The 22,566-nt window shown below is 39.0% G+C and overlaps 1 long non-coding RNA gene across 1 annotated transcript; it reads right to left on the reverse strand.

Annotated features, from left to right (window-relative positions):
- Nucleotides 1-5,654: 5,654 nt before the first annotated feature.
- On the reverse strand, nucleotides 5,655-12,876 carry LOC124154935. The gene is made up of 3 exons (XR_006864049.1): nucleotides 12,532-12,876; nucleotides 11,389-11,477; nucleotides 5,655-7,919 (listed from the first exon to the last, which is right to left on the reverse strand). It is a non-coding gene; the product is annotated as an uncharacterized LOC124154935 (long non-coding RNA).
- Nucleotides 12,877-22,566: the final 9,690 nt, after the last annotated feature.

A 22,566-nucleotide genomic window follows, 5' to 3' on the forward strand; every position in this document is an offset into this window, starting at 1 on the left:
TGTTAGTGAATGTAATAAAAATTAACGATTAAGTACTCAAAAATCCTTTAAAATTCCGAGAGCCAATGCAAGTTTATTTTGTCTAATTAGTTGTGACAATTTTATAAAAATAATGCCTGAATTTCCTCATATATTCTTTTAATATCCTATATCGTTTTGTGACGTTGTCACATTTCTTCGCATTGCTCTGAAATTATGCAAGATAAAGAAAATCCACGAAATACGTAAAATAGTTCTACGTGTTTCCCAAACGTATGCAAAATCGTGACTTTGTGTAAGTAATGGTTTCCTCTCTTTGGCCATAAAAAGGAGCGTCACTGACTAACGGAAATTGTCACTGCTCCGGAATTGACGGCAATTGTATATTTATTGCAACTAACTCCACATGGTGAACAAAGAGTTTGTTCCGTATGGGTGAAATGCCGTGCCACTGTTAGCCCAGCATTTCATTGGAGGCAGAAATTCCGTGTACAGGGATCTCTGCAAATTTTATTTTCATGCTGTTTTAATTACACACTCACACTGCATTTATTACAGGAGAACCCGACTTAAAAGCTTCCCAGGTCATGTTCCTGCCTTTGCCCCCAACTATATCAACACCACCCTTGCCATGATCTGTCACGACTTCATTGCCGCTCTCTATTCTTCCTGTTTAATTCCTCGCATTCACCTCTTTGCTTTTTCCTCTCACGATGCTCGCGCTGTCTCTCTGCTCCCGTCTTTGCCAGCTTAATAAATCCTGACACATGTTACAATTAAGGATTTCAGATCTCAACAATCATTCTGCTCCTATGTCCCGCTTTCACAACAAACGTACCGAAGTGATGCGACGACAATGAAGGTGATACGCGGCATGCCGAAGTCAACAATTGGCAAAAAATTAAAATACTCCGCTGTATAAACAAATAATTTACTGAGAAAAATAAAATGTGTATAACATTATTACTCGAAGAACATATTATGCCACGAATTTAGTGTACCAGTCGGGGCCAATGGAGCGAGCGCACGCACCAAAATTTGAAACTTGAGCAATACCAAAGGTTAAAATGTCAGTCAGTGACGGCGCTCAGGAACTAAAACGGTGAAAGCTGGGGAATTTTTTTATTCTGAACTTTCATCCTTGGGATGGACTTGATTTGGATACGAAACGATTTATCTCCCGCATCCCTCGACTTTGGTCAGCGGAAAAAAATGTATGTCAATCGTCACTGACTGACACCAAAACGACGCACTGTTGCGTTACATTCCTCTGCGTGAACATGTGACTTTCAAGTATTGATGAAATGGATTGGTAAGACACAGTCATGATTGGGGAGAATGGTTAACTGGAAATTTTCAGAGAAAAATCTTATCTTAGTTGCGAAATCTTCAGTAATAGAATGGCTCTGTAAACGGAATCATTTGCTCATATGATACGAGAGCTCAATTCCGCGGCGTTTTCGTAAAAAATGGTTGGAGTATGGGGAGAAATAGATACGGATTATTAAAATTTGGAATATTTACACCATATCAGGACTTTGAACGGTCCATTTACCTCAATTTGAATGTTTGAACCCTAGTATGACAGATACGAAGAAACGCTCCGTAAGTTAGTAAGCGACTACTTTTTACCTTGCAAAAATCAAGTTTTTTTGTCCTAAAGGGTGTTACGTCGGCATAACAACATTTTAACTCAATTATTGTAAAATAGGTGAAGACCATCAAAGAGAAAAGAGTATGAAGAATTTTATGCAGAAGATTCAATTCAGTACAGACAACGGTCAGGCAACAATTGCGAGAAGAAGATTAAGTAAATAAATACACGTTTCTAAAGGAAATTTAAGAAAATATTTTTTATAGCTTTTGTTATAATTTTTATCCAAAAACTGTTGGCACCAATGAATGCAGCATCTCTTTCTACACAAGAATGCAATTTTTAATCAGTGCATAGCGCAACATTAATATTCGTGCTGTTATTGACAACACCGCGCTCCCGGCCTTATGGAGATTAACATGGGAAACGATTCTCCATAAGAGCCCATTCTGTCAACTAAATGTGGAACGCTCTATACCTTATTCGCGTCGTTCAGCCGCGCTTAAAGACCCCCAACTTAAGCTGCATGTGCGATGTGTCACGGCTCACACTTCTTCCCCGTTCAAGGGAAAACTTCTTACAGTTCCTCAAAGCTGAAATAAAGTTTTTTTAGCCACCTTAAAACCTCCGAGAAATCAGCTGTCTCTTTTCAATTTAGTATTTCAATGCTATTCTCAATATTCTATGTATAATAGGTAATATGTTCCCGAGGATTGCGTTGAAATAACTTAATATACAGCAATTGAAAAGAAATACGAGTCCGAATTAATTTTGGATACGGACGATTTTAGCCACAATAATTTCTTTCATGTAGATATCCGAAGCAATGGACCAGCTTTGGTCACTAAACCATTGCTCTCATGCTGAAATGAGAGGTGTAAATAGGCGTTTTTGAACTTCATGATTTCTCGGGAAATGGATTTTTAATCACTTACCCAGATAGCATGCTAAACTTACCACACGTTTGTCAGGGCAAAGTTGCAAGTTTGCAGCAAGTTTGTCATGACAAGCCCGCAAGCTTCAGTGAAACCTAGTAACGGTTTTTCTAGTTTGCTGCAAAGTTGTCGAGTCAAAGCTACTGCAAACTTCTTGTGTCTTACCGTCTGCATAATTGTAGTGTCGCACTTGCTGCATACTTGTAGGGACATACCATCTGGCTCAGGGGCGGATCCAGGATTTCTTTCTGGGGGGGGGGACAAGCAAGGCCGTGTCCAGGATTTTGTTCTGGGTTTCTTATTACAAGGATACCTCGTAATATATAACGAACGCAATGATAGTGGGAATTAATTAAAATCTTACATATTTTGTAAGGTTCTGGGGGGGGGGAGGTGGCCCGTGCCCCCCCCTAGATCCGCCTATGATCTGGGTCATGTCACGAACGACTCATCTTATCATGTGCAGAAAAAGCTAATTCCACACCTACTATTTATGTAATGACACTTACTTGCGGAAAAAGGCTTAAATGATCCTCTACTGTAATAATGACCCTGAATAACTTTTATTTATGAGGTCTAAAACTGAAAAATTCCTTTGCCAATTAAATCTTCCTCTCAAGTCATTCTTCTTCATTGCTCATAAGTTGGCAGGGAAATTAAGTGCTAAATGTATGTGCTAAATTGATGCTCAGATAATAAATGCTAAAAATAGTTAATTCATCTCATTACTTATTTACATGTTGAGAGATAAAGGCAGGATATAACTTTTTTCAATTTTGGAATGATAAATAAGAATTTACCCACACATGGTCCAAATTCAGAAGAAAACATCATGGCAATATTTGGAGTCATTTCCTCGAAAATAGATAGTATCGCATAATGGAAGAGTATCATTAAATCTTAAACAGGAGTTGAATTGCTAATTCACATTCACATGCTTTACATAAAGAAGTATTACAAAGTCCTGTGCCTAAGTTCGCTAGAACATTCCAATTTTTTTAGAGGATTAACTGGATTAACCACTTATTGTGTTTGGAAAATGGTAAATATAATAAAACACCCTACATTTGCACTATCCTTTCCGTTTTCCAAGATGTATTTTCATTCGAATGATGTTGCGAATGACCATCATTAACCGTGTAAAACGGAATTTCCCTGCATTCGAATGAAATTTCAAGCATGTTCTAATTCGCTTGAATGATTTCCATGAATGATATGAGCGCACGGCTTCCATCTTGCCATTGGCATCCACCTGGGAATTTTAATATTTTATATAAAACTTTGGAAGCATAGGAACCCACGAGATAGCATAAATAATTGAAATGCACTTTGAGAGAACGTAAATTCACAAACTTCAATTCTCTTAAGTGGGTAATTCGGAAATAACATTCGGGATATGGAATGAATAAAAATGTCGTTTTTCCGCAAAATTGGATATTCTTTTTAATTTGAAATAATTAAACTATATTTAATGATTTGAACGGCACTTAAATTTTCTTTGCACTCGTTTGGGGAGTGATGCCGACCGAAGACAATGTTTTCGGAGCATGAGTATTGGGTATATCGACAGGATGATTAAGGCTTACTTTTCATTTTGAGTAAGTTTACCAAGTTCCATCTCTGATAGTACTAAGAGTTTAACAAGGGTATGCCATTCAATGTTAATAAAAAAATAAATGTTACCAATCAAAATATTAAAATACAAGTAGAAAATGCCAATGCATTGCTTAGTACACATAATAAAAATAGGCGTATTAAAATTTATGTTCCACAGCAATTCACGATTAAAGTGCAATAGATGTTTTAAAATAAACATGGAGGTATAATTTTATTCTATAGAAAATACAAAGGCAAAGTTACATTGAAGCGAAACCAACATTGATTTCAGAAAACGCTGAAAAATAAAATTAAGCAAGTTCAAGAGTTAATTTCTCTCATTTACTTGTAAAGTATGTAGACAATAATAGTTAAATACATTTACTATAAAAAGATCTACTCTTCAACAAATAAAAAGAAAATATTTCCAGATGGTGTAAATAAGAAAATTAAGCATATAATTTTCAATTCGCATTTCTCTCAGTAGTACATGAACGTAGCAGTTAATAAAAGTTGTAAACGGGCGTACCATATAATTTTACTGGATTTGAAAAACCTATTCTTATGTTAAAAGAAATTTGTCCAAAAGGCAAAAATGAAAAAACAATTGGCTGTCAAAAATTAATATTTTTAGAGCAATATATTATTTACGTAGGTTTTGTGAAGTTATGCAAGGATGTATACTTTTATTCAGTGAAAATACCAAGGTAATAAAAAATACCAGTGTTTAATTGAAATGGAATCAATATTGGTTATTGCAGCAGCAGAAAAATAAAAATTTTCACGTTTCTATTTCCCATAGTTGCATGTAAACTAAGTATGCAGTAAAAGTGAAATAAATTGAATGTAACGCGATCTACACTTCAAAAAATGAAAAAGACATTGTTTCCAGAAGATGTATTATTACGAAAATAAGTAATTTTTAATTTTTATTTCCCTCAGTAGCAAATGGTCCAAGCAGCTAATCAAAATTGTATAGGGGTGCATCAGTAATTGAATTGGAAATAGATAACTACAATAGTATAATGATGTATATTAATAAATATAATAATTACGTAATATTTATTAATAGTGAAATTAAATTCATTCACAAAGCGAAAATACAAACCTTTAAGTTATTTAAAACTTTTTTCTACCACACTAAATATGCACAAAGAAGATATTTGAAATAAAAATGGGGATATCATTACATTGTTACTGATTAATATAGGGCAAACTCTGAATTTTGAAAACAATACGTAGTACATAGCTTTTGGCAGCGGTAGATACATAATAATACATATTTTATACAGTGACAATTTTAACTTATATGCATATATGCATTTCTCACAGTAGCACCTGAAGCACATAATTATTCCAGTTAATTATAGGCCTAGGGTTAAATTTTATTGAAAATGACAAGTTGTACACTTAATAGAAAAATGAATATGCAATGTTTCTCACGGGGTGCATAATGAAATTAGGTACCTAATTTTAAACTTTAATTTCTCATGTTAGCATTAAGTTAAATATTGATTCATCATGCAAATTTATTGAAAAAACAATGTGTATACTGAAATAAAAGTACTATTTATTGCAGATATCTTTATAATAGTTATCATATGCGGATTTTACATCCAGAATTACAAATTCCGTGATTAAAATTGGAACCTTTGTGAGATTGAACAAACTGAGGCAATTCAAATATTACAAATGCGAACAAATTCGCTGACATTATGACACATAGTACACACACATAAGTCACCAACTGCATTAGCCAGCGGAAAGTCATGCATGGAAACTAGTTATGTATTTGAAAAAGTTATTTATACGAGGTTTGCATTAACTCAAATAACTTTGCTAATGCCGTGCAAAAAAATAGGCAAGAAAACAGCCGAACAAAATGTCAATAGTTTGGTATAAGTTTCCTTCAAAAATTTGTGGACACATGACTGTGCGCTGTTACTCTCCACGTTGAGGACGCAGTTGGATTTGAGGGGGACATGCACTACACTACTATCTACGCAACACTACACTACCAGAGTACGAAAGTTTTCATTCACACTAAATTCCACATTTTTTCATGCCCTCACTCACGCTAAATAACAAATAATAATCGCTCAAAAATAGCACACTCATTCATAAAACTTAACGTACCCTCATTCAGACAAAATACTTTCAGTCGAAGTAAATGACATTTTCATTCATACTAAGTAACGTGATCACTCTCATTCATAATGAATTAATATTCACATTCTCAATAAATAATACACCATTATCTACCTTATGTTATGTCCACTCATTCACGTTAAGTAACATTTCATATTTTACACTAAATACCATAAAAAACAAGCATACAAACTCCCATTCACACAATATTAATTACTCATTCACACTATATTCTATACTCTCAATCACACAAAATGTCATAATCCAAATCACACTAAACAACATTCTCTCATTCACAAAAAATATCATAACATCATTCACACTTAATACAAAACCCTCATTCAGATAAAATATGCTAACATCATTCACACTAATTGACATCCTCCCATTCATACTAAGTTAATGTACCCTCATTCACACAACATAGTATATCATTCACACCAAATATTGTGCCCCATTTTACTGTAACGTAATCACTATCATTCACACTAACACTAACATAAGATAAAATACGCTCATCACAGAATTTATCATAACCTCACTCACACTTCATAATTGCCCACATTCACACAACAACAACACATAAAACACTCACATTCTCACTAAATATCATAATCTCATTCTCATTAAATAATTACCCTCATTCATAATGAATAACATAACCATCCTCATTAACACTAAATAAATATCACCATTCACTCTAGATGACATTCAGTCATTCATACTAAAGTAATACCCTCATTCACACAAATTATCAGAACCTCATTCACACTGAATACAATACTCACATTCGCACTAAATGACGTCATCTCATTCACACTAAAGTAATAACCTCATTCACACAAAATATCATGACCTTATTCACACTAAGTATATAATTACCCTTACTCATACAAATTATCATAACCTCATTCACAATAAATAGTTACCCTCATTCACACAATTTATCATAACCTCATTAACACTAAATACAATGCCCACATTCGCACTAAATGACATTATCTCATTCACACAAAATATCATAACCTCATTCACACTAGATAATTACTCTCATTCATACTTTATAACATAACCATCATCATTAATAACTAATAAATATCACCATTCACTCCAGATGACATTCAGTCATTCATACTAAAGTAATACCCTCATTCACACAAATTATCAGAACCTCATTCACACTAAATACAATACTCCCATTCGCACTAAATGACGTCATCTCATTCATACTAAAGTAATACCCTCATTCATACAATTAATCATAACCTCATTCACACTCACTCGCATAATACCACTCATTCACGCTAAACTACACCCTCTCATTCACACCAAACACATTTTGTCATTCACACAAAATCATAGTCATGGAATTAATACAAAATGGCGTGCATACAATGGAATAAACACAAAATTACAAACACAAAAAAATCAAGCTCTTCAGAATGTTGATCGCCATTCTTCATCTCTTGAGTCTTCAAATAGTTCCTCTTGTGTCTTCAACTCTTCAAGCTTCAGCTCTTCAGTACTCACGCTAAACATTCAGTTCCTTTTTTCACTTTGTTGAGCTTCTTTGTCACTGCACTAAGTCGATGTAGAGGCTGTCAACGTTCGTTTTTTTCCTACATCCGCTGCTTCAAGGTCCATGATTGCAAGCTGCCGTACTCCCCCTATCGTAAGAACGAAATCCAATGTACTCAACAATAAGATACATAGGTCTATGTATTATACGTAAAAATGCCTAATTATCGAAATAACCAAGTGGAAATTAATTGATAATAATAAAAAATAGGGATCCTGTTTACATGGTAACATTCTATTGAGAACGATATTGGGCACGAATACAAAATTGAAGAAAACTTACTTAGCTTCGTAACTTGCTAAACGTATGGCCTATTTAAGTATTTTTATTAAAAAAAAACAATTACTTTTACTTCTGCTGAAGGAAAAAAAAGCAAACGAAAGGGCAAGATATATTGATGAAATTACTTTCAAAATATCGAATTTTATGTAATGGGACTTGCATGATAAGGGTCAAATGAGGTGAAATACACACACTCAGCGTTAAATGAGCATTTTACCATGAGACTGAGCTTTAGAACCAAAGCCCTCTGCCAATACCAAAGCATGGTGCATTCTGAGATAACATTTAAAATGCCAAAAGGAATGCGTCTATTAATTAAAGTTGAAAATATTGACGTGCGCAAATGTCGATTCACATAATTATAAGAACTCGAGGAAATATATAATTTCCATTTGATTAATTTGACTACGAATCTATAACGCGTCTTGCCGATGGAAAAACTTGAGTTCATCGCCAGCAAATCGTGCTATGAAGCACTTCCTCATCGGTGAAAGATGTTAGAAGTTACCGTGGACGGATGAAACGCTTAAAATCATCTTAACGATGGAAATACCACCCAACTAATCGCTATACCTCTGTAAAGTAGTATGCATGAATATGAATACATATATACTATATAGTAAACTTACGATTCTAAGCAACCGTAATGCTAATAAATTCGCCGGTGAGTTAGGAAAAGTAGCGCAACTTTGATTCAATAATACGAGAAAGGCCGGAAAGGGTTAGGTAGAAGGATAGCCACTGATGTGGTCCTGCCATGTGAATAACATGGATACATCATATGCACCTAAGACATCGGGACGGAGAACTCCAGCAAAACTGAAAATTGGATGGCTAATAGTGAACTGAAAGAGACAGAGAAACAGATAGCAATGCAACAATGGAGCTCTAGGCGGGAAAATGGCGATGGTCGTAAAAAACCTGGAATATATTACATTTTCACGGGAAAACCGAGAGGTGAACAAGAACGTAAAAAACCCCGAAGTTCTAGGAATTTAACGCGAAAGGCCGCAAAGACGATTGCGAATTGGAAAAGATAGTGAATGGTGTTATTTATTATTTATTGTAATATTGTATTTCTTTTTTCATTGTATGTACACGCCAAACTAGCGATCTCTTTCAAATTATCAGCCAGAATACATCCTCGACGATGTAAGGACTTTGATTCATGTTAATTGACTACGTTCGTTTTGTTACAAGCTGTAAACTATTCATTTATTGGTTCCACTTCGATTATAACACAAAAAGGAAAGACTAGGATAAGGTAGCCTAAAGGAGTAGACTATTGCTATGCAAAGCAAAGCATTTTTCACGCAGAGGCGATGGCTGACCTTACATATGATGCTGAAAAAGAGTGTCGGAATACGTGAGCAAAGCTTCCCGAAGTACTATGAGAGGATATCTAGAGGTGAGAATAAGAACTAAACTGGTAAATATCATAGCGGTACAGATTTGCATTCCAACGTCGACTATGAAATTGAAGTTGTCGAATTTGTAAACGAGGATATCGGGGAAGAAATAAAACTGGTGCGAAGGTTAAGTCTTATTCCTTTTTGCGGTTGGAACTGTCGGATACTGAAGGAAGAGTAACGGGATAATATGGATCTATAAATCGAAATCAGAGAGAATAAATGCTCCAAAAATTCTGCACAGAACTCAAGAAAAGGGTTACCAACGCACTCTTTAAAGATAACATGCGAAGATATGCGTGGATATTTCACAAACTAGATTTCGACTTTTGAAAATTTTAGGGAAGTATAGATTTAAAAGTCAGATACATGGATGATAGCGTTAAAAATCCATCCCATAGAGGAGAGCTGTACAACTAATAAAAGTGGATTAAGGAAAGGCCATGATCGATGATATGAGGAGAAGAGAATTTTACAAGAAGGCGCTATCGATCTCGGATGAAATCTTAGACATTACGTACGACTAAAGAAAATTCAAGTGTGAAAACGGAAGGCTACGGCTTAAGATAACGGATTTTGGATCAATTTTGCCAATGGGAGCGAGGCATGGACGTGGGCAGGAGCAGAAGCAGGAAAGCAGCCGGGAACACAAACACAGGAGTAAGGAAACACCTCATTAGGTTCTACATAATATGGAGTTTCTTTAAAGTAGCACGGCATACACGACGCGACAACTGATAATTCGAGAGTGGAAGCATTCGAAACGTGGTGCTATTGCAGATGAAATTGATTGACCGAGTATGATGAGGAAGTACCAAGAGAAGTTGGAAAAAAGAGAGAAGTCCTTTGAAAACCTTAAGGAGAAGACGGATGTATATAATGGGCACATCAAGGCGCACTGATGATTATGAGGGACAGGTGGACGGGAAGGAGATGTTATACTTCAAATAGAAAAGTTTAACAGACGAGAGAGCGAAGTGTATAGCTGCCTCAAACATATCTTCGGATTGATGTGGTACAATGATATTTGTGATGAAACAATCAGAAAAAGTGTGATTTTCGACAGACGGATCTCACGTCAATAAAGTAAATAAAATGACATTCAAATGATTCAGTAGCTTAAACTGCTATATTCCATTCGCTTTCGTAAAGCTGAAAAAGTACTTCTCTCTAGAATAAAATCCAATGTATTTTTCAATCGATACGAAGTAAGAATAGCCACAAAATCACGTGCGACACTGCTTATGTGAAAATATTTCAAAAGTTTCGGAGCCAACGAACTGAAAAATCCAGGAAAAAGTGATCGACATTGACAAGCAATATTAATGGCTAGAGATCCTTAAACTTAGGAAAAAATTGAGCAGTGATTTGGCGATGTAGTGAATTTTGTAATATTCATCTAACTATATCTCACAGCTCGTGATTTCCGGAAAAATATTCAGCTGAGAATATTACCACGAACCTTATGGCAAACTGTATTTTGAATAACGACACCGACTGAATTAAAAATAGTAAAGAATACGATAAGTTTAAACGGATACTATAGAAGATTTGTAGCGATTAAAAGAATAATTTGTATTTTTTTCGAATACTTTTATGTCATCGATTCTCAAGCGCTGCCGTGCATCCTTAGAAACCGAATAAACAAGCGATGGCGACAAGGGTCTCCAAATAATAATCCACTACTGCCAAAACCCTTCTCGTTCACATGGTGGCAGCACAATCGCAATTTAACAGAACGAATAATAAATAAGAACTGGATTTCTCGTAATTACAATAGTATCCTTCCATTATTAAAAATTAGCACACACATTTAAAATAATTAACGACCCAACAAGAAAATACGTAATGAAATGATATTCTTACCGTTTGGCGTGGTCAGTGCACCGAAAAAGTCTTGATTAGCGCCATTTCTCCATCAGCTTCCTGCCGACATCCTCAGAGATGACTTGCGACTAAAAGAAGAGAAATAAGTGGTACAGGATTGGGATTTTCCTCGCCGATTTACGAATACTCATTTGAATCGCTTTGGGGGCAAGAGAGTTAGTGTGATCGCAATAGACAAAGTAGTCTTCATATCAATTAAATTGAAAACAATAGAGGAAACCTGTACCCTTGAAATGTTATTGCAAAAACTCTATTTTACCAATACAATAATGTTTTCCTAAGAACTGATACTTCAAAATAAATGTTATTCAACTCACAGTTTATCAAGAAATATTAAGAAAACTGATAGACAAAATGTACTTCTGCCGTGCGGAAGTAATAATTAAATTACAGCAATAACTTGAAACTAAACTAAATGCATAAAATGTACTAATAAAAGAAGTTCTATTCTGTAATAGGACTTTAAGAACATGTCAGCGAAAGAATTTATTTTATGAAAATATTTTCAAAAATCACAAATATAATTTATGGACACGACAAAATAAAGCATGCTTAAAAATTCATAAACATGAAGAAATGAAAAGTTACTGATTATATGCAGTGACTATGACGTCTACGAGTAAGATAAGGCAATGGTATCTTAAGATTAAATAAACGAAAATGACCTGATTTGTAAAAACGGAATGAAAGAATATAAGTATGTCTTAAAGTGGTGAAAATGACGTACAATATAAGTAATAAATATTAATTGCCAGAATATGAAATTAAACTCACTACCGTATGCATAGTAAAAATTGAATTAAAAATTAACGAACTCATTGAACTCATAGTATAAAATCTAAATTTGTTGCCGTGATATGAGAATATATATGTACAATCATAATATAAACAGTGATTTTGATGGTGAATAAGTTTAGTGGAATTATGTTAAGAAGACAGAGAAAGATTTAATTTAGATTGGCTAGGATACAAAGGGTGAGGTTAGTACGTTGAGGAAATTTAAAGTAACTTATTGATAAACAGTTAAATCACTCTAACAATGCGATTAAATTGATGCATTATCGATGGATTTAAAAACAAAAAGGATAACTTAAGATATAAATTTTAAAACTTCGATTTTACCGTTTTAAGTGGAAAGAGTTTCTGGGTAGATATTTCCTTCTTCGGGTGTTGAAATTCTCTCCCGTGAGTCGCCTTCATTTCTTCGGCCACGGGAATGACTTGCGTCTAGTGAGAGAACGGGTTAATACATACAAGGAAAATAAATCACCCTTCCCCCGAGGAATCGCGTACGCCCCACCACAATGCACCGTGACACAAGGAGGAAATAACCACTTTTCCATCCAAGTGACACAGTTTCATCCCCGTACACTGAAATGGTTTACAGCGAATGCTAAACCTCGGTCCGACACAAAATTATACTAAAATTAACGCAAGCTAAAAAACCTAGCCTTACTCGACGCAATGATCACGGCCCTAAAGGCCCAAAAGCTAACCTAGTTTTGAAGCTGGGGTCCTCTTCACGTGAAGTTCTGATGACCTAGATCCTGGGGAGAGAGGGAGAGAATACATACAAGGAAAATAAATCACCCTTCCCCCGAGGAATCGCGTACGCCCCAAAGCAATGCACGGGAAGTCACCGTGACACAAGGAGGAAATTACCTTTTTTCCATCCAAGTGACACAGCTTCATCCCCGTACACTGCAATGGTTTATAGCGCATGCTAAACCTCGGTTCGACACAAAATAAAACTAAAATTAACGAAACCCTAATAATCCTAGCCTTACTCGTCGAAATAATCACGGCCCTAAGGGCCCAAAGCTAAGCTAAATCGCACGCATTCTTCTTCCATTTTTCCTCTTGTCCTGGAGTTTTCTCTCTTCTCCTCCAAAAATTGGAGCACACAGGAATCACACGCACCGTTTTGTCGTTCGTCCGATCAAAAGACAATTTCCGCTCTGTTATGCTTCGCATCGGATGAAACGCACGGTTCGCATTCGCATATCGCTTCTTTCTTCGAGATCTCATCGTTGTCTTTATGTCATCCTGTAATGGAATTGGTTAGTGCACATGGACGATAAATACAATTCATCAAGTTCCCCAAAAAATGCATCGCAAAATCAAATGTTCATAATCACCTCAATATTATACCTTCACCTTATCAAAATTTCCTCAATATTATACCTTCGTTACAGCATGTTCGTGTTCCCTATGCCGGCATTATATTTTGTGTATTTTGGGATATTTTGTTCCCGTATTGTTACCATGTGTTTGTTTAGGAATGTGCTTTCATTCCCTATTTACCAATGTCTTTTTGTGAACTAGTTCACGAGAGCTCTCATGACAATACTCAATTATTCATGAGTATATACCACTTCGATTATCACCATAACTCTAGTGTCATGTTACCAGGTCAACTCTCTCGCAACACACTTATCAATGAGATACCTTATGTTACCATCATACCGGTATATACCATGCTCTAGAGCTTTTATTTGGATAAAATCTGTGGTGGAAAACACAAGATATTAGCTGAATTACAAAAAACACTAGATTAAATTTAAAAAAAAAACCTTCTTCGATGGGAAACGCCCTGCAAATCACTGCAAACTCCTGTTTGATAGTAAATCCATCTGCCTCAAAAAGGCCTTCCTCAGTGCTAGATATATCTTGTATCTCTTTAATTGTTTCAGAATTCCTGATGTTTCATACGACTGCACAACCTTATCACTCCCAAGAAACAGTTTTCTTCGTTCACCCTGAAAAATATAAAAATATAAATTATATTGCAAGTTTAAAGTTTATTCATTAATTTCAAAATTCAATGACTATTAAAATTAAACACTACATTAAAGTCATATGCCAAATTTTAATTTAATAATTTAATGCCATTTCCTGCTAGTAACTTCAATATAAATTTGTTATCAATAATTTTTACTTGTTTTCTTAACTGTTATTAAAAAAATCGATTTCTGTAATTTATCAGATAATGGAAAAAGTCAGGAAAATGAAGGCCGTGTTCAACCTCCCATACAATATTTTTTCATCTCTTGGCTCGCTCTTTTTCAATATTCTAAGCCTTTGACGCGTGGTACTAAAACATGAACAGTTTAAGTTTTTCACAATACTTGTAAATTATTTTTCAGGGAAAATAAGGTTATTTCTATGGTTTTTAAGAAATGTACTACCGTAAGTAATTTATCATATGTCACGTATTATATATAATTCCATTGCAAAATATAATTAATTAGAGAACGGGAAAACTGTACTAACAGTTTTCAAACAAAACGCTGATACATAGTATCACAAGAATGATATCACATGTTGAATATGAATAGTAAGTTGAGTAAGATTATGACAAAATGACAGATTTGATGTTCAATCATGATTCCTTGTTCCTCCTTGCTGAAGATCTAACGCAGTAAGTTCATGGCTAAAGAATTCGGGAAATTTGATAAAGAATAGAATAAATTAAAATTTAAAAAGCGCGAAAATATCGCCCACTGGCTGTCATTACGATACTCCTTCTAGAATAAATGTTGGTAAATGGAAAAAACTTAATGTCGGGAGAATCATCCGGTTAATGTTTTCTTGATGCACGGCTCTTGTCATATTTTACGTAGAATAAATCATATTTCAAGTCAAAAGTGGAAGCATTCGAAATGTTGTCCACCGTTAGAATGACGAAGATACAATATATTGAACTGTTGAGTAAATATGAAGTGTTATGAAGACTTGAAGAAGAGAAAAGTCTGCCAAAAACACTCAGAAGACGGGGCAAATTATAGATGGCAGATCATAACGACCTGATGGAGAAGATTTTTAAGGGTCGATTGGACAGGATAAAAGCAAAGGACGGCCCCGAATGAGTTTACAAGGGACAATTAATTAAGGACGCATAAGAGAATAAATGCGCAGACATGTTAGCAGATAGGATAGCGGAATTAAGAGCAATGTCAAACTATCTTCGGATAGTTGAATCGTGATGATAACATTGTAAGTACGCCCAATGACTCGGCACCTTTCCTCCCACCCCACATACCACCTGCCCCTTTCCTTGATTGTCCATGCCGCTGTATCGGCTCCACCCCTTTCTACCTAGCCGCCGAGGAGTTGCGAACGCATACAGAGTAGCAGTGGAACGCAACATTGTCTCCTGGTCGCCTATGCATGAGGTGACTGGGAAGGAACGAATAGGGGATGGCCAGGAGGAGTCACGTGGTGACGACGAGCGGCGGTGTAGCGCGCTCGAAGCGGGTGGAGTAGTCTGGTGCGGAGAGTGTACTTGGATGGTGAATAAAAGCGAGAGTTGTGAACCTTGTGTGGGCGTATTAATTGGTTCCCTGGTGACCCCTCGACGGACCCTGTTGATCTGGAGACTTACAACATTCTAATACATTTCAGAAATGAACAGAAAGGAAGATATCTCTTATTTTTTTAGACTGGATATGTATTGGGGGAAAATGAAAGAAAAGTCATTCAAGTAAGGCCACGTGAGAAATACTAGCGGCATATCAGAAATACAAGAGGGTGAAGAACACCAGGCAACTACAGGATCTGGCTTTGGGTAGGGAAGGACAGTGTATTACAGTGTACCATTCAAAATTACAAATAATAATAGAGTCGGCAATAGAGATTCGCCTCAATCCCAAAAATTTCAATCGAGACACCGGCTTTCATCTTATCAATGCATGGAGACCTGTAATCAGCTGTATGACAAACACAAGGGTTGAACGTGATGAATTTCAAAAGACCTACAGCCAATCGGACGACACCTGAGCCGCATTGTTGTCCTCGGTAAACGGTCGATCCAGTTCAGTGTGAAATTGGACTTCCATAAAGTAACGCAGCCTTGAGGATGGGAAACAAGTCGTCTCCCGAAACGTCGACTTATATAAAAGCATTAACCTGGCTGGGAACCCGAGAAATATTCGTCAGAATACAATGAATGACAGTAAAATGTTATGTTACAATCGAAAGAACTCGCTCGCTACCCCAAGGTTTGGGATAAATGAAGGTAGTACACAAACCGTGAGTGGACATTGAATGATTATTCAAAGCTTGTTGGGGTAGCTCCATTGCTTATTTACTGATTATTCTCCTCTGCTTGGTCACGGCTTGGGCTCTTGGACGCGGCACGCCGCCAACGAGGGAGCATCAGCGAGGGACAACGTCGAGGGAGCCGCGTCAACCGGCGCCGAGTCGCTCGGGCCGCCGAGACCGCGCCCGGCGGCTTCCAGTCATCGGCCGACACCATCTGCGCGTCGTCTTCCCATCGCCGGCGTCCGTCATCACCGTAGGAGGCGGCAAGAGGAAAGGCCGTAGGACCTAAAGAGGGCCATTTTCGCACTTCAATCAAAATCATCGGAGAACTCTTCAGTCCCTTCCCGTTGCCATAAGGGATCAACCGGGGGGCCGCGGCTGGCCGAGTTTGTACCTAATTTCGAGCTCGGCCACTGCGGTTCTCACCCTCGGGTGTCGCCCCCTCTGCACGGCAACCATCCCCGGTCGCTCTCGGCCGCTACCCCGGACACCCTTCTGAGCCGTTAGCATCGCTCATTGCACAGTCCGGGGGAAACGGCCGGGTCCCCTCGTTAGGGAATTAGGCCCCTCCCCTGCCCTCCCCCGCCAAAGAGGCCGCAATGGCGGCCAAAACCGACGTCGCCGACTCCCCCACGGAATCGGCGGCGCCGGAAGACGATGATACAGCGGCAATCCTCGCCGAAATCACGCGCCTAACAGCCAGACTAGGGCAAAAGTCATCGAAAGCGGCCGCGGTCCTAAAGAGGACCATTCCTGAACTCCGCCTGGCAGTATCCTCCGCGGGACCAGAAGCCGCTCCACAGCGCGTCTCTTCCAAGACGCCAGCGCCATGCCCGGTTATAACAGAGAAAAACTCCAATAAGTTTAGCCCCAGAACTACACGGCATAAAACAAAAGTAAAATCTACTCTTCAGCCTGCTGCCTCACAACCCGGCCCCTCAGGCCCATCAAAAGCCGTCAAGCAGTCTCCTGCTCTCGAGCAAACAGAAAGCCGTGCTACTCCTGCCAGCCAGTTCAGTCATGCGCACTCCCAATGTAAGAGCCTGGACGAAAATATCTCTACCAGACGTAAAGTCACTTCAGTTACTCCTATCATTGCTGTCAGCAATAAGTATTCCATTCTGGCAACGACTTGCGAAACGGAAACTGATCAGATAATCCAGCCTGCACTCAATAGTACCGAACCTAATGAAAATACTGTTATTCCATCTGCACCTTCAACCAATTCCATTCCCGCTGCCATCCCGTCAACCTCTACTCCATCTGTAAACATCCCCTCTCCTCCTACCAAAGCCAAAATTCCTCCAATCATTATCTCTGATACCACTAATTGGTCCGCCCTTCACGCAAAATTGCTTAAATTCTGTAAATCTCCACCAATATCTCATGCTACCTCAAAATCTGCTGCCGTCATTAAATGCAGCTCTGTCCCTGATTTTAATGAAGCCAAGAGGATTCTAAAAGAAATGAACATTCCATACAATACCTACTGCCTGCCAGAGAACAGACGCCGAGAATTCGCTCTGCGCGGTACCCTCACCTCCGTGGCGGACGAGCAAATCAAATCAGATCTTTTGAACCTAGGCTTCCCCATAATATCCTGCAAACGCATCTATTCAACCCGGCCCTCTGCCACACAGCGCGGCAGGGGAGTGCCGTCAGTCCCGAAATACCCTACACAAGTAGTCCACGTAATCACAGACTCCTCCATCGACGCTGCCAAATTCATTCAAACCAGATATGTAGCCGGACTGAAAATCAGCATTGATAATTTTAAAAAGGCAATTGAACCTGTGCAATGCCATCGATGCCAGGCCCTCGGCCATACAAAAAACTTCTGCAATCAGCCGCCCAAATGCGTACGATGCGCCCAAGGACACTTCTCCTACGAATGTCCAAAGACAGACACACAAACTCCGGCTACTTGTGCTCTCTGTGGCAGTGATCACACCGCCAGCTACCGCGGCTGTGAAAAATTTCGTGCGGCAAAAGCAGCCATGGCTGCCCGCCGCAAAAACTTAGAAACTGCTCCGCAACCCGCTCCACTAACCCGCTCGTTCGCTGCTGTCACCAATCCAAATGAATTCCCTTCACTATCATCCACCGACCAACCCGAAACCAATGACCTATTCTCATGGTTCAACAGCATCAATTCCCACCTGTCTTCTCTCCAAACTATTGAGGAGAGAAAAACCTACATTCTCTCCCAAATGCTTCTCCTCCAGCCCTCGCCATGAACCAACACCATACCACCAAACACTCTTTACAGGTCATCTCTTGGAACTGCAACGGCGTACTGACTAGAAAACACGAACTCCTTCAATACGCCGTAGACAACAACATAGATATCATACTCTTGCAGGAAACACACCTAAACCCGACTCGTTCTTTCTTCTCTCCACACTTTAACATATACAGACTGGACCGCAACACACGCCGAGGCGGAGGAGTTGCAATCCTAATCAGAAGTAACATTCCCCATTCCCTCCTGAACTCCCCCACTCCAGAAGTGTTCGAAGCTCTTGGTGTATCGGTACACACTCAAGCCGGTCCCTTAAACATTTACACAGTATATCACATGCCAAATAAACTTATCACCAAAGACCACCTTGATAACCTGTTCTCCGCTTCAAACGGAATATACTTCGGCGATTGGAATGCCAAACATCCGTACTGGAACAGCAATAGAATCGACAAAAATGGAAAATCCTGTACTCTTACGTCAAAAACAGAAACCTCCTTCCTCTCTCTCCACTCCAACCCACACACTATGCTCCCCGTTCCAGCGATGTAATCGATTTCGGCTTCTCCTCCAATCTTCCCATCCAATTCACTCCCTCTCTAATCTATTCTTTCACTTCCGATCATCTACCTCTTTCATTTTCCATTCCCTTAACGAATACTACGCTACTGCCCTCCGAATTTACTGTCACAGACTGGGACAAATTTGTCACGTTTCTAAATAACTCTCTCTCTACTCTCCCCCCAATATCCAATCCCACGCCGGAATTGATAGAAAAACAAACAGAAGCCATCACCACTGCACTTCATTCGGCCAAAACTTCCGCCTCCCGTACATTTGTTCCCCGCGCCAAAAGGCCAGACAGATTTCCACAGTACTTAGTCAACCTCATCAAACGCCGTAACACCGCTCGTCGTGTATGGCAGCAGTTCAGGATCCCTTCCGACAAAACCATCTATAATAACCTCGCAAACTCTGTGAAAAAAGAAATTAAAAAATATAGCATAAGACTCTGGGAGAACCACATCTCAACACTTACCCTAGAAAATCCGACTGATCCCCAAAAGAAACCAATCTGGAATACCATCCGCGCTCTCAAACGCACGGACAAACAGTTATTCCATCCAATCTCCTCCAACTCAACCTTGATATTCGATCCCGCCCAGAAGGTCGAAATCCAAGCTGATCATCTTCAACAAACAACATCCCTTGATTCCTCACTTTCTCCAATAGAACCCCAAATAAACTCATTCTACAATAACCTTCCCCCCTCCTCCACTTTCACTACCATCGCCAATCCCTCTCAAGTCCGCAATATTCTTAACACTCTTCCTGTCAAGAAAGCTCCCGGGCTGGATAACATTTCCAACTCCCAGTTGAAATATGCCAGCCGTTCCCCAAATTTTCTCTCTGCAATCACTGATCTTTTTAACCACTGTTACTCTGCCCCATATATTCCCGCTGCTTGGAAACAAGCCAAAGTCATCCTCATCCCAAAGCCAGGCAAAGATCCAAAAATCCCCGGAAACTCTCGTCCCATTTCCTTACTCTCTAATCTTTCAAAAATTCTCGAAATTCTTATTCTGTCCCGCCTCGAATCTTTCTCTTCCGCAAACAGCCTCATCCGACCTGATCAGCTTGGTTTTCGGCGCAAAATGTCTGCGCCCCACCAAATCCTCAGACTAGTGGAAAAAATCAGCCACGGTTTCAACCGCCGCTACACAACTGACGCGGTCTTCCTCGACGTTGCAAGAGCGCTTGACAGAGTTTGGCATAAAGGCCTCCTGTACAAACTTCACCTCCTGAAATTCCCTCCCTCAGATATTCTTTTCATCAATTCCTATCTGCACAACCGTCAATTCCGAGTCGCCGAAGCCAAAACGTTATCATCTCTGCGACCCATGGAAGCTGGAGTACCTCAAGGCTCCATCCTCAGCCCGTTCCTTTTTACAATTTATGTAAACGACATGCCCTCCACACGCAAAACATCGCTCCACATGTACGCCGATGATACAGCAATTGCCGCTACATCATGGAAGGGAGATACAAACATAGGCAAACTCAACACTCACCTTAGACTAATCCATAAATGGACGAATCTCTGGAAGATTCGCATCAACGCCTCCAAAAGCACACACATACACTTTTCACGCAGAAAAAAATTCGGCCCACAAACACAACCACACATCAACAAAATCCGTATACCAAGAGCCCGATCACACAAATTCCTCGGCGTCTATCTGGACAGCAAACTCACCTTCCTACCCCACTTAAAATACAGTACTGCTAAAGCCATCAAGGCACGGCAAGCGGTTTATTCCCTTTGCTCCTCATCCTCCCCGCTACCGCATTCTTCTAGAATCCGGCTTTATACTGCAATAGTCCGTCCTTCATTACTCTACGGCTGCGAGATTTTCGCTAACAATAAATCCATCAGAGATAAACTGGAATCCTTCCAAAATAAATCCCTCCGCCTTCTACTTAACCTCTCCCGACTCACAAGGACCAAAGATATTCGCTGCGCTCACGGTGTTCCGTCCATTGGAGAATTTATCAACAAACTAGTAAAAAACTTTAAGTCCAGGCTCAGGGAAACAAACAACACTCTCCTTACAGACATCTGGAATTACGATCCTACAATCCCAACAACATACAGACTGCCTCAACAAGCTACTCTTCTATGAGTCTATCCTATATCTTTCCTTCTTCTAGATATTAGTATTGCTAGGTTAGCATTGTTTTGTGTGTCCACAGTAAAAAAGAAAGAAAAAAATATATATATAAAAAAAGAACAAAAAGAAAAAAAAATAAAATAAATAATAATAATAACAAAGCAACAAAACCAATATGAAAAAAAAAAAAAATTAACTAAAAAGAAAAAAAAAGGGGCCAATAAAAAAAATATATATATAAAAACTATTAAAAACAATGTAAAAATAAAACGTATTCAACAGAGGAGGAAAAAAAAAATAAAATAAAAAAAAATCAAAAGAGCCCATTACAAATGTGGACGTTCTTTCCAACTCCGTTTTAATTACCTTGTACTCATCATTCTTCTGTAAAAGAAATTGCAAGATGTATGTAGCTTAGTGTATTTTGATGTTTAATATGTAAGTTTCTGCTAACACAAACAACACACTACCCCGACAACATATACAACTGCGCCCAAAATTATTGTATTGTAAACTGGCTGGTAGGGGTAAACATCGCTTTACCGGAACGGCTTTAAACGCGCCTTCGGCGCGCAATCTAGTGAAAATATAAACCGTGAGTGGAAGATTCGCTCTGGAATGACTCCACAGCTATCCACTCTAAGAGCTTGGGGAAGCTACCAGGTGTTCACTTGAGCCAGCGGTCACGCCTTCGACGCCCTGCGTCACCAACGTAGTCGCCTGCGAGCGATTCCGACGCCACCCGGCGCCAACCCATCGGCCGTCGAGGACGCACGCCAGCGTACTCCGGCCAACCCCCGTGGCATCAGCCGTCAACAGGAGCGAAGCCATCGGCCTGCAAAGGCCTCACAGGACCTGAAAAGGACCTTTTTCAAGAGAATTTTGGAAATTACAAAAACAACGCCAGGGCATCCGGGCATCAAGACAAGTCGAGCGCCCTCAAGGACTAAGTCCTCAGAGGCCGCTAAGAGGACCTTTTCCGAAGTTTTCTTGGACTTCGCAAAAACCATCGGCAAGGCTGCCGGACATCGAGGGAAGTCCAGCGCCCTCAAGGAGCAAGCCCTCCGTGGCTTAGGTACCGTATAAAGACAGAATCTTTAACCTCATTGGCCCTCTTTAGGGCCTTCACCACATTTACACGTAATTTCACCACTTGCTCGAAAACAACATTGACCCCCCTCAGGGGTCTTTTTACTCACA

Source organism: Ischnura elegans, chromosome 3 (genome assembly GCF_921293095.1).
Source record: "Ischnura elegans chromosome 3, ioIscEleg1.1, whole genome shotgun sequence".
In the NCBI taxonomy this organism is placed as follows: Eukaryota; Metazoa; Arthropoda; class Insecta; order Odonata; family Coenagrionidae; genus Ischnura; species Ischnura elegans.